General features: G+C 37.2%; 1 pseudogene across 1 annotated transcript in view; it reads left to right on the forward strand.

Moving 5' to 3' along the window:
• Nucleotides 1-10,046, forward strand: part of LOC148945031 (exportin-5-like) — a 155,699-nt pseudogene extending 145,653 nt beyond the window's left edge. The window contains exons 10-11 of the transcript XR_016142679.1: nt 598-726; nt 9,880-10,046. The product of XR_016142679.1 is annotated as an exportin-5-like (transcript). The remainder of the gene's footprint in view (nt 1-597; nt 727-9,879) is intronic.
• The last annotated feature ends 467 nt before the right edge of the window (nt 10,047-10,513 follow it).

Here is a 10,513-nt window from a genome sequence, read left to right on the forward strand (position 1 = left end):
TAAAAATTGAGATAATTGAATTAAACTATTTATAATAAACTGACAGTTTAATGTATGGTGATATTAATTCCTGGAAATGACGGTACCTCAAAATCTAATTTAGCAGATTTTTTGGTATATTTCATTATTTTATTTAAAAACCATTGCGCCACGACTGGACTGTATGTCAATACTAAAATTTAAATAAACCGTTTTAAATATACTTGGTTTTAGTTATACATCAATGACGCAATAGCTTTTGAAGGTTTGTGGGTGTTATAGTTTTTGGTTCAACCGAGCTATTGGTTCTAAAGCAAATTTTGATATAACGGTGACATTTATAGGAAACAAAGCAAATTGGAATGTTTAAAGGAAAATAGAGGAAAAAGAAAAGAAAAGAGTCACATCTAATCCAAACTGCTATAGACTCTATATTTGGAGGTGAAATCGAATGTTTGGCCTATATTTGCATTCCTCCTTTTACTTTTTTTATTGAAACAACTTAAAAGTTTCACATAACATTTTAGATAGGCTATAAGTTTTCTCATTTCTTTTCTCTATATTTTGTTCTATTCACTTTTCTGTTATATTTTTAACATCTTATATGTTTTTGTTTAGAAAAGAAGACCTTTGACTGTTGATGAAATGTACGAAGATTTCAGTCAAGATCATGCAAAAAAAAACTGTTACCGTTGAAACGCATCCGCATCTATCTGGGCCCCCAGCCGCATCTGTTCACCCCTGCAGGTTTGTTTTGATCTTGAATTCTCAATTTTCTTGTGCTGATATAACTAATTAGTTAGAAATTGGCGATTTTAAATGCGTTCCTAAGCCTTACATGGACAATCAATTTAAATAAATTATTCTTCAAAAAAGGGAACCGAAATTTGACTTCTAGTGTACGATAATAATTAAGTCATAATTTCCTCTATTGTTTTAGTTTTTGTTTTTTTCTTAATTGTAATAATAATATAATATAATGCAGAAACGTAGGCCAGAGCCTCTTACAAAACAGGAAAAAGACAATACTAAAATTTAGATAAATCTTCTAAAGTTATTGAAGTCGTACATACGACTCTCATATATCTTGTCAAACGAGTTCTTGAAAGAGCTGATGGAGGGTGCCAGAACGGTTTCTTTGGGTGGAGTTCCAGGTGTCGACGACTCGGTTTCGAAAGGCCCATTTGCCTACATCTTTGTAGAACCTTTCAGTTTGAAGCTTTAAGGGATGGCCACGTAAATGATTTTCGTTAAAGACCAGCAGTGCTTCTCCGGGGACGTTGTCATAGCAGCCATGGCAGAGCTTGTACAGCTCGATTTTTTCACCTCTTAGAAATCTGTATGAGAGTGCTGGTAGGTGAAGCAGACGAAGACGTTGTTCGTATGGGAGGTCAGTCAGACTTGGGGAGAACTTCGTCATCCGCCTTTGAACTGCTTCCAGTACATCTATATCCTTTTTCAGGGACGGACATATATATACTGCAAATATATTACCGCTCGCCCCAAAATTAGCTAACGGAAAAACCCCTTAGCGGCTTTGTCTGCGTGTTCGGAACTCTCTTCCCACAAGCCTTCCCTTTTCTTGCTTTTAACCTTCACTTTGTTCCGAAAATTCTCATTGATAATTATAAAAACAAAACTGTCTTACCATTATGATCAGCGTAAGGTTTAAACCTTTAAACCTTACCGGTCGTAAGTTTTAAAGTACATTCCTGCACTGATCTAAAGTGCTCATTAAGGTCTTAAAGGGAATTCAAACTTAAGTGAAAATTTGGAGATTTCCTTATAGCTCAGGCTGTTTTAAAATGTCTTACGTTGTGAGGCACAGCAGAAATAGAAGAAAATAATTTGTGTTGCTTGGAAAGTGCAACGCGTCATATTTAAGACGCTGACTGTGCAATGACCATATTCGAGAATTGGGCGGACTAACGACTTGATGAGGGTCGCGAGCATTTCTATATCGAGACACTTGAACGTTCTCCTGATCAGCGCTGATACCCGCGTAGCCTATTTTATGGCCAATTCATAGTGGTCCGGAAAGGTCAACTTGTGGAAAACCATGATGCCCAAATCTCTTTCGACCGTGCTTTGAGCAAGTGGTGTGAGCCCAATGCTGTATAATGCAGATGAAAATTCAGCTCCGAGGGTCAAGTGGTGGCTTTTCGGGATATTAATTTCCATCATCCAAGTCTTCATCCAGGCACTAAAACGGTCGAGATCTTCTTGGAGTTTTTCAGTCTTCAGGTGACATGATGATACGATATAGCTTGGTGTCATCCGCGTACAGCAGAATTGTTGAGTCAATATCATCAACTAGGTCGTTTATATAAAGGTTGAACAGAAGGGGACCTAGAATAGATCCCTGTGGGACATCACTGCTAACGTCAAATTCTATTTGGCTTGTCTGACCTTCTACAGCAATGACTTGCTTGCGCCCTTTTAGAAAGTTTGTTATCCAGGCAAGTATTTGCTCCCCATCCATGCCATATTTTACAGTAGACGCTTATGTAGACGCTTATGGGGCACTTTGTCGAAAGCTTTCTGGAGATCCAGGTAGATAACTTCTATTTCAAGTCCCTTATCAAGAGAGGTCTTCCAGTCTTCCACTGCGTAGAGCATCTGAATTTCTGCAGATCGTTTTTTAAGAAAACCAAACTGTTTATCAGTTAGAATTTGTTTGCTTTTTAGATAGATAAGAACATGATCTGATTTTATAGACTCGAGAAACTTACAGGAATACTAGTGAGACTGATTGGATGGTGATTTGACTAGGTCTCCCTTTTCCCAGATTTGAAGATATCTGACATGAATGCGCTCTTCCAGACCCTTGGTAGTTCGCCTTTATCCAATATTTAATTGAATATGATTGTTAACAGATGTGCGGTTAAGTCAGCTGTCTGTTTTAGAACCCTTGGATGCAGTTTATCCCGCCCTAAGGATTTCGTCCTGTTTATAGCTTTCAGTTTCTGGAGTACTAAGGATTCAGTTATGCTGGTACTGGAGATCGGCTCGTGCTCGTTTGGGCTGCTGGTCGTGGGAACGGGATCTTCAAGGTCTGGTTCTTGAGTAAAGACTTCTGCAAACTGCTTGCCAAGAAGGTCTGCTTTGTCCTTTGGGTCTTCTATGAGGGTGTCCAGCTGCTTGTCAAACAAAGGTGGAATTCCAAAGGTGGTGATTTCGCTTGTGGTTTGGCTTTGATGTCAAACGCTATAACGGCATGATCGGATTTTCCAAATGGTGCTAGCACTTTGATATTCTCTACCATACCAATATCACTCACGAGGAGGAGATCTAAGACGCTTGGGGTGTCGGTGCCACGCACCCTCGTGGGCTCATCTATTAGCTGTTCGAGATAGTTTTCGTTAAACGTTTCCATGTAGAGCCGTGTAGGCCCGTGCGTCAAAGTGCCAGTGTAGCGTTGTTGCCAGTCAACCTTATGTAAGTTGAAGTCACCGACAATTACAAGGCTCAGATCTTGCTCACTTGATAAAGAGGAAATTGTGGAGCATATCACCTGGTCATTTTCCAAAGAGTTGTTGAGACTTCGGTAGGTTACTCCTACAACAATGCTGTTGCCACTAGGGATAGTTAGCTTAATCCAAAGACATTCGTGAAGGTTAGAATTTCCGAAGGAAACGCGCTGAGCTGAGAGTTCTTCGGAACAGTAGCTTATTATTCCTCTGCCACTTTCATATTCCAGGCTTAAGACAGTCGTAGTGTAGCCATCCAGTTTAAATTTGGCCAGTGTCGGTAGGTATGTGCAATTTTTCGGCTTCACTTCGACTATAGCAACAACATCTGGGTTTTGCTTCCTGATTAATTCCTTCGTTTCTGAGAGTTTATTGAAAAGCGAGTCAGCGTTGAAATAAATGCATTTGATAGTTGTTTTCTCAGTTTTTTTTCCATTTCTCTGACGTCAGTTTAGTTTTATCTTTTCATTGTAGGCACAGTCCTAAAACCCATAAGCGAAAGATATGCCGAATCGAGATCTTCCCAAAATATTGCCCATTTCTGCCTTTCTAGCGGTTGAGATAAATATTCGATATCTTCTATTCATACTTTCAACTAACGAGATCTGTTGTCCCTGTTGTTTATTTAAGGGCAATGTACGGTCCCTGTAACCAAGGCCATATTGCCCAACTAGTATAAGCTGCAGTCTATTGGCCCCCAAAATTAAAGGGCCTACCAACAGTTTTTAAATACAGTAATTTTTTTCATGAAACGAGCAAACACATTAATGAATAGTCTTTCAGGGGCTTTTTCGAGTATTTAAACAGCTGCGCTTAAGCGTGTGCCTATTAAAGCTTTGGCTCTGGAGGATCCATTGCCAAAAGAGCAGAATCAAACCCATGAAACTAAATTGGCCAAATACTGCTCAAAATGAGCCATCTCGATTGAATGACCCAGCCACGTCGATTCGATGCCATAAGCGTCATTAATGGCTCTGGAGGATCCGTTGCCAAAAGAGCAGAACCGCAACCATGAAACTAGATTAGCCAAATACTCCTCAAAATGAGCCATCATGATTTAATGACCCAGCCACGTCGATTCGATGCCATGAGCGTCATTAATGGCTCTGGAGGATCCATTGCCAAAAGAGCAGAACCGCAACCATGAAACTAGATTAGCCAATTACTCCTCGAAATGAGCCATCTCGAATGAATGAGCCAGCCCAGTCGATTTGGTGCCCTTTGCGTCATCAATGGCTCTGGAGGATCCATTGCCAAAAGAGCAGAACCGTACCCATGAAACTAAATTAGCCAAATACTCTGAAATCTCAGGCAAAGAAAAGGTCACCAAAAGACTATTTCTCAATGTAGGTGCATTTGAAATTGATCTAGGAAACATCTCTGACATAGGTCTCTTGGTGCGAGAGAAGAATTGTTGGATTAATTTCTTTCAATCCGTTCTCCAATTGCCTTCAAATGGCTCATTGAACTGATAGACTATTTGGATTACCCTAGCTCCATGCCTGTCTACCTTAGTTATGCCCTAGGATGGATGATAGACTGTCTATGAACAAGTGAAATGAGATCATTGTATACAATTCTGAAAAAGGTTATGCCAGCTTTGCCTCTCACTGAAACTATCATTCTTGGCTTTTTCTCCAATTAGCCATGACTCTCAACTTTTATACCACAGTCCACCGCGTTGAATTAAATTCAAAAGTTAACTGATTTTTGCAATACCTCTCCCGCCCTTCCCTTTGGGATCCTTCGAACCTATTGAATTTGAATTCTTTCTCTTTTACGTCACTGAATTTGTTTTTTTCTTGCTCTTCCTCTTTTTCGTAGCTTTAATTTTATAGAATATATATGTTTTTTTTCAAATTTTGCCCTATTTTTATTATAAGATGCCGTAAGAATGATAATATCTAAGTTTCGTGGTTTCAAGGACATTTATACTACTACTACTAACAACTCAACGCAGCACCAAGCCGCCTGAGGCCAACCCAGCTACGCACGCTCCTCCTCCATCCCAATCTATTCAAAGCGTCCCTTTTCACACCCTCCCAGGAAGTTCCCATTTCCTTAAACATAATTTATGACCTCCTCCCACCCCAGACGAAGACGACCTGCTTTCCGTTTAGCCCTAGACGGTTGGCTAAAAAGGACAATCTTCGGCAATCTGTCATCCTTCATCCGCTCATCGTGCCCTAGCCATCTCAGCCTTTCTTTCATTATAGCCCTAGAAAACGGGATTGAACCACATTTTTCGTACAGCCTACTGTTGGACATACAGTCAGTCAGCCGGGTACCCAGAACAATCTGTAGGTAGTTTCTCTGGAAAACATCTAGCAAATCTTCATCCGCTTTTCGGAGCGCCCATGCTTCAGAGCCATATTTGACCTCTTTCATTTCTGTAGCTTTTAATACTCTAATCTTGGGTTGCAGACTTATCTTCCTATCCTTCCAATTTTTTTTTTTTTACTTTGAAAAAACACCCTAGTCCTTGGTAAATCTACTTTTAGCATCATCACTGGTCCTACAGTCCTTAGTAATAATGCTTCCAAGACAAGAGAAGTATTCCACCTTATCAATCTGTTCGTTACCCAACATAACTTTTCTATCTTCACTTATTCCTAGCCTTAGTGTCTTAATCTTCTTAACATTAATTTTCAAAGCTATTCTAGCACCCTGAACTCGCAAAACCTCTAAAATGTCATTCATTTTTCTCACGCTTTCATCTAGGATGCTTAAACCATCAGCATAATCTAAGTCCAGCAGAGTTTTTCCTCCCCATTTGATTCGGTGATCTATCATTGCCTTTCCTGTGCTCCTTTTAGACAAAGTCCATCAAAATGACCCATATAAAGGTGGATAGAACACAACCCTGCTTAAATCCTGATTAAACACAAAACCAGCTGCTAACCTCATTTCCTACCTTAACCGCAGCAGTGTTATTCTCGTATATAGCACTAACCACTTTAATGTATTTGTCTGGTATACCATACAAGGATAAGACCTTTGCTAAAGCTCTTCAATCAACAGAATCGAACGCTTGCTCATGACCTACAGAACTGAGGACCAAAGGTGTTTGACAACTCAGGCACTTCTCAATTATTAACCTATGAGTGAAAATTTGGTCGACATATTCTCTACCTTTTTTAAAACCGCACTGTTCTTCTCTTAAAACTTTGTCTACAGCATCTCACAGTCTAAAAAGTATCATACTACTAAGTAATTTGCTACCTACAAAAAACAGACTAATACCTCGATAGTTACGACACTCACACTTATCACCTTTCTTATACAGTAGTTTAATTAAAGTTTTCCTAAAATTCTTAGGTGCTTCCCCTTTTTCATAAATCATATTCATAATCATCAGTAAGTTATTTGTAACCTCAGAACCCCCATATTTAAGAAACTCATTCACCATACTATCAGCACCTGGAGCCTTATTATTTTTTATTCCTTTTAGTACTGTCGCTAATTCATCCTCACAGAACAAATCTTCCTTCACATAAGAGGTATCACAAGCTTTTTATGGACATAAAGGCTCTTTCGGCTTGGGATCCTCTTTTTTGTGAGCTAAAGTCGTGAAGAAATAATTAAAGGGAATGATATATTACAAAAGGAAGAAGGGTAGATGAATATGTGAACTGAATGGAGTTAGTTTTTATGTGATTTCCACAATTTTCACATTTATCATCTTTTCTCAATTTTCATTTAGAAAGGGGGAGAGGTAGCTATGCTTGTCTCTCATTCCCAACCTCCAAAGAGGGAATCAGAATTTTTGTTATGTTCACTATTTACTTAGAAAAGAATAAGCTGAATTTAATGAACCATACAATGTGCAGGAAGGTTCTAAATTAATATCAAAGAAATAACATGCTTCTCAAGTTAAGTAGGTACAAAGAAATTTGTTTTAATGCATTTTGAATAAAACCGCCCAAGGTTACCCTTCCTCCCCCCCTTTCCCTCATTTGCAATCCGTGTCAGAGTATGTTTCTGATAAATGTATAGGAGTGATCTTCCAAGGGAAAGGGTACGGTAATAAAAGCAATCAGGAGAAGAAAATTATTTTTCAAAACTTTTTCTGTTCCCTATCTGTTACACCAATTTTCGAGAATAGGCGAAAAAATGGTTAAATTTGCCAACGAAATAGGGGGTAAAAGAGTTTGCTTATATGTTTATATGATACTTGACGGGTTGTGATTTGTTCTAATGCCTGTTAAGTCTGATGATGGAAGAGGAACATGGGGGACTCGACCCGGGTTTCTCGTTTGCTAATATCGTTTTTTTTCAAATTTCTTGTCTATGGTAAAAAAAAGTAGGCAAGCTCAAGAACTTGAAGACATTTTTTAGTTGCTGTAGTGGAGTTTCAGAATTTTAATGTTTTCATACATATTATTGAATATGTTCGAACCCTCTTGAAATATGAACAAGTCGTAAAATATGTCCATAAAATTATTACGTTAACAGCTTTAGTAGAATTTTTTTGTAATTTAACCCTCACCTCATAATTAAAATCTTATCTACATCCCTGAAAAAATATATGTTTTTTTTCTGTTTGTTGTTATACCTTTGTTATTTTAAATGATTATTACATATTCTGTAGATTACATTCTGAAAAAATGGGTTGATACTTAATTTATGTTTTGGAGCAGAGCATCAACAAAACTTGAGCTCTGCCATTGTTATATAAGTATTGCAACGTTCGACCTTTTTTGTGCACCCTCCTCCTGGATCAACCCCTACCTGTAACCGTAGATCTTCGGTCAAGCTCAAGATTAGATGAATTCTTGTAACCGAGATTGATCGTTATCTTTAAATATGGCCAATCTTTATCACTATTTTTAAATACGACAGCCATCGGTTTCTGAAATCATATAAACTTGCATTTGATTTCTTTAAACTTAAGTACATAATTAACTTGGTTAAAGATCTTACAAAATTTTATGTTAGACCTAAAATTGAGAAGAAAACCTGTTTCTAGCAAACGTAGCTTGTCTAGTTTATGGAAAATACTCAATTACACAGCAGAAAAATCAGATAATTAATATTCACTTAAATAATTAAATTCAAAATTTCACTGAAAATTGATATAATTATATGCCGCTTGTAATATTAATCAAGAAATGTTTTCTTTGGATGTAATTTGATTCTAAATGAAAAAACTGAGGCATGAAAGTCTGGATATTAATAGCTTCTAATTTGCTTCTTTAAGATAAGATTTATTCATTACACAATAAATATTTAGTAAATACATGGCAATAATCTCCACAGTGGCTTCAAAGATTTTTGAAATCAAACAACGTAATTAGTAGGACTTTCTGTCCAGGGTGTTTTGTGTCTGTCCTCATCGTGGGCATATGTTTCTACTGAAGTTAAATTCAATTTTCTGCATCCTTCCTCGTGATCATTTCACATAATACTTAAAGCCCTCATTGTTTGGGTCAAACTGAAATCCCTAAACTTGTTCATTTACTTAGTTGTTGTAAATAAAAATTTGGAATAACACGCCAAGAATTGCTTAAGCAAAGTGCGACATTTCATTTTGAAATAGCTAGGACGTCTGGAGACTTTTTTAACACTCCACAAAAAGAAAATAAAAATGAGTTCTGAATTTTTTTCTGATTTATCAGATATCTCATTTGTTAATTTGCAATCATTTTCCGTATTCTACTACTACTAGCAACTCAGCACAGCACCATGCCGACTGAGGCCAACACAGCTACGCACGCTCCTCCTCCATCCCAATCACTACAAAGCTTCCCTCTTTACACCCTCCCAGGAAGTTCCTCTTACTCTTAAATCTTTCCTTGCGACATCCTCCCACCCCAACCGCGGACGATGTGCTTTCCGTTTAGCCCTAGACGGTTGGCTGAAAAGGACAGTTTTTGGCCATTTGTTATCCTTCATCTGCAGGATGTGCCCTAGTCATCTCAACCTTTCTCTTAATATAACCTTAGAAAGTGGGATTGAACCCCACTTTTCGTATATACTACTGTTTGAAATAAGGTCAGTCAGTCGGGTAACTAAAATAGTCTGTAGACAATTTCGCTGGAAAACATCTAGCAAATCTTCCTCCGTTTTTAGAGCACACATGCTTCAGAACCACAACTGTCGTCACTGTAGTTTTTTCTGATGGACCTATAAATTTAAAAAAGGAATGCTTCCAGATTGCTGCTCAGCTTATACGATATTATTCAATTACACCATAAAAAATCGGAATAATTCAGAACTATGCAGTTTCAAAGTTTCAGAAAATTTTCAGAACTTGACGCCAAAAACAAATCATGAATTAAAATTTTTATTGCGATTATTTTTATAGATCGAGGTAACATTATATGAATTCATAATAATTTGTTGGGTTATATTTCCCCTTTCTTTGCAATTTTCGTTCTTTTCACTGGAATCAAATCCCTATTAATATTTGTTTGATTTCTTATTTTAGACACGCTGATGTGATGAAGAAGCTGATTCAAACTGTTGAAGATTCTGGAGGGCATATAGAAGTGTACATGTACCTTATAATTTTTTTTGAAATTTGTCCAATCTGTTATTCCAACTATAGAATATGATTACACACAAAATGTTTCACTTTGATTAGTTTAGAAGTGTTAATTTTACTTTTAAATCTAAACGATTGCGGAGATATATTTCCGATTTATTTTTAATTATTCTTTTGCACGTTCATTTGTCATGTTACTCCCTTTTTTCAGTTTTATTTTAACGTTTTATTTATAGGATTCGTATTTTGGTTTCTTATGTTCTAAATTTCCTTGTGAATTTTATTTTTCTGGGTCGTAGGTTAAGAAAGCTGGTAGTTTTTTTTTTTTTGGGGGGGGGGGTGGGGGTCAATAATATTTTTGAAGAAGGTATTGTGGGAATGCCTAATTTTTCATTACGCAGTTGCAACTTAAAGACTGTATAAATTGTGGTAATAGTTATGTCCTACTATCCTATTATTAGAATTGTCACAAATAAATTCCAAGCACGCATTACAATTTAACCTTAGACATTTAAATCAGGATTGATAATTGAACATAGGTGTAGTAAATTTTGAAATTAGTGTGTCAAGCTAACTC

The sequence above is a fragment of the Artemia sp. Qi Xiang Cuo genome, chromosome 13, assembly GCF_049724085.1.
Source record: "Artemia sp. Qi Xiang Cuo chromosome 13, ASM4972408v1, whole genome shotgun sequence".
Lineage (NCBI taxonomy): Eukaryota > Metazoa > Arthropoda > Branchiopoda > Anostraca > Artemiidae > Artemia > Artemia sp. Qi Xiang Cuo.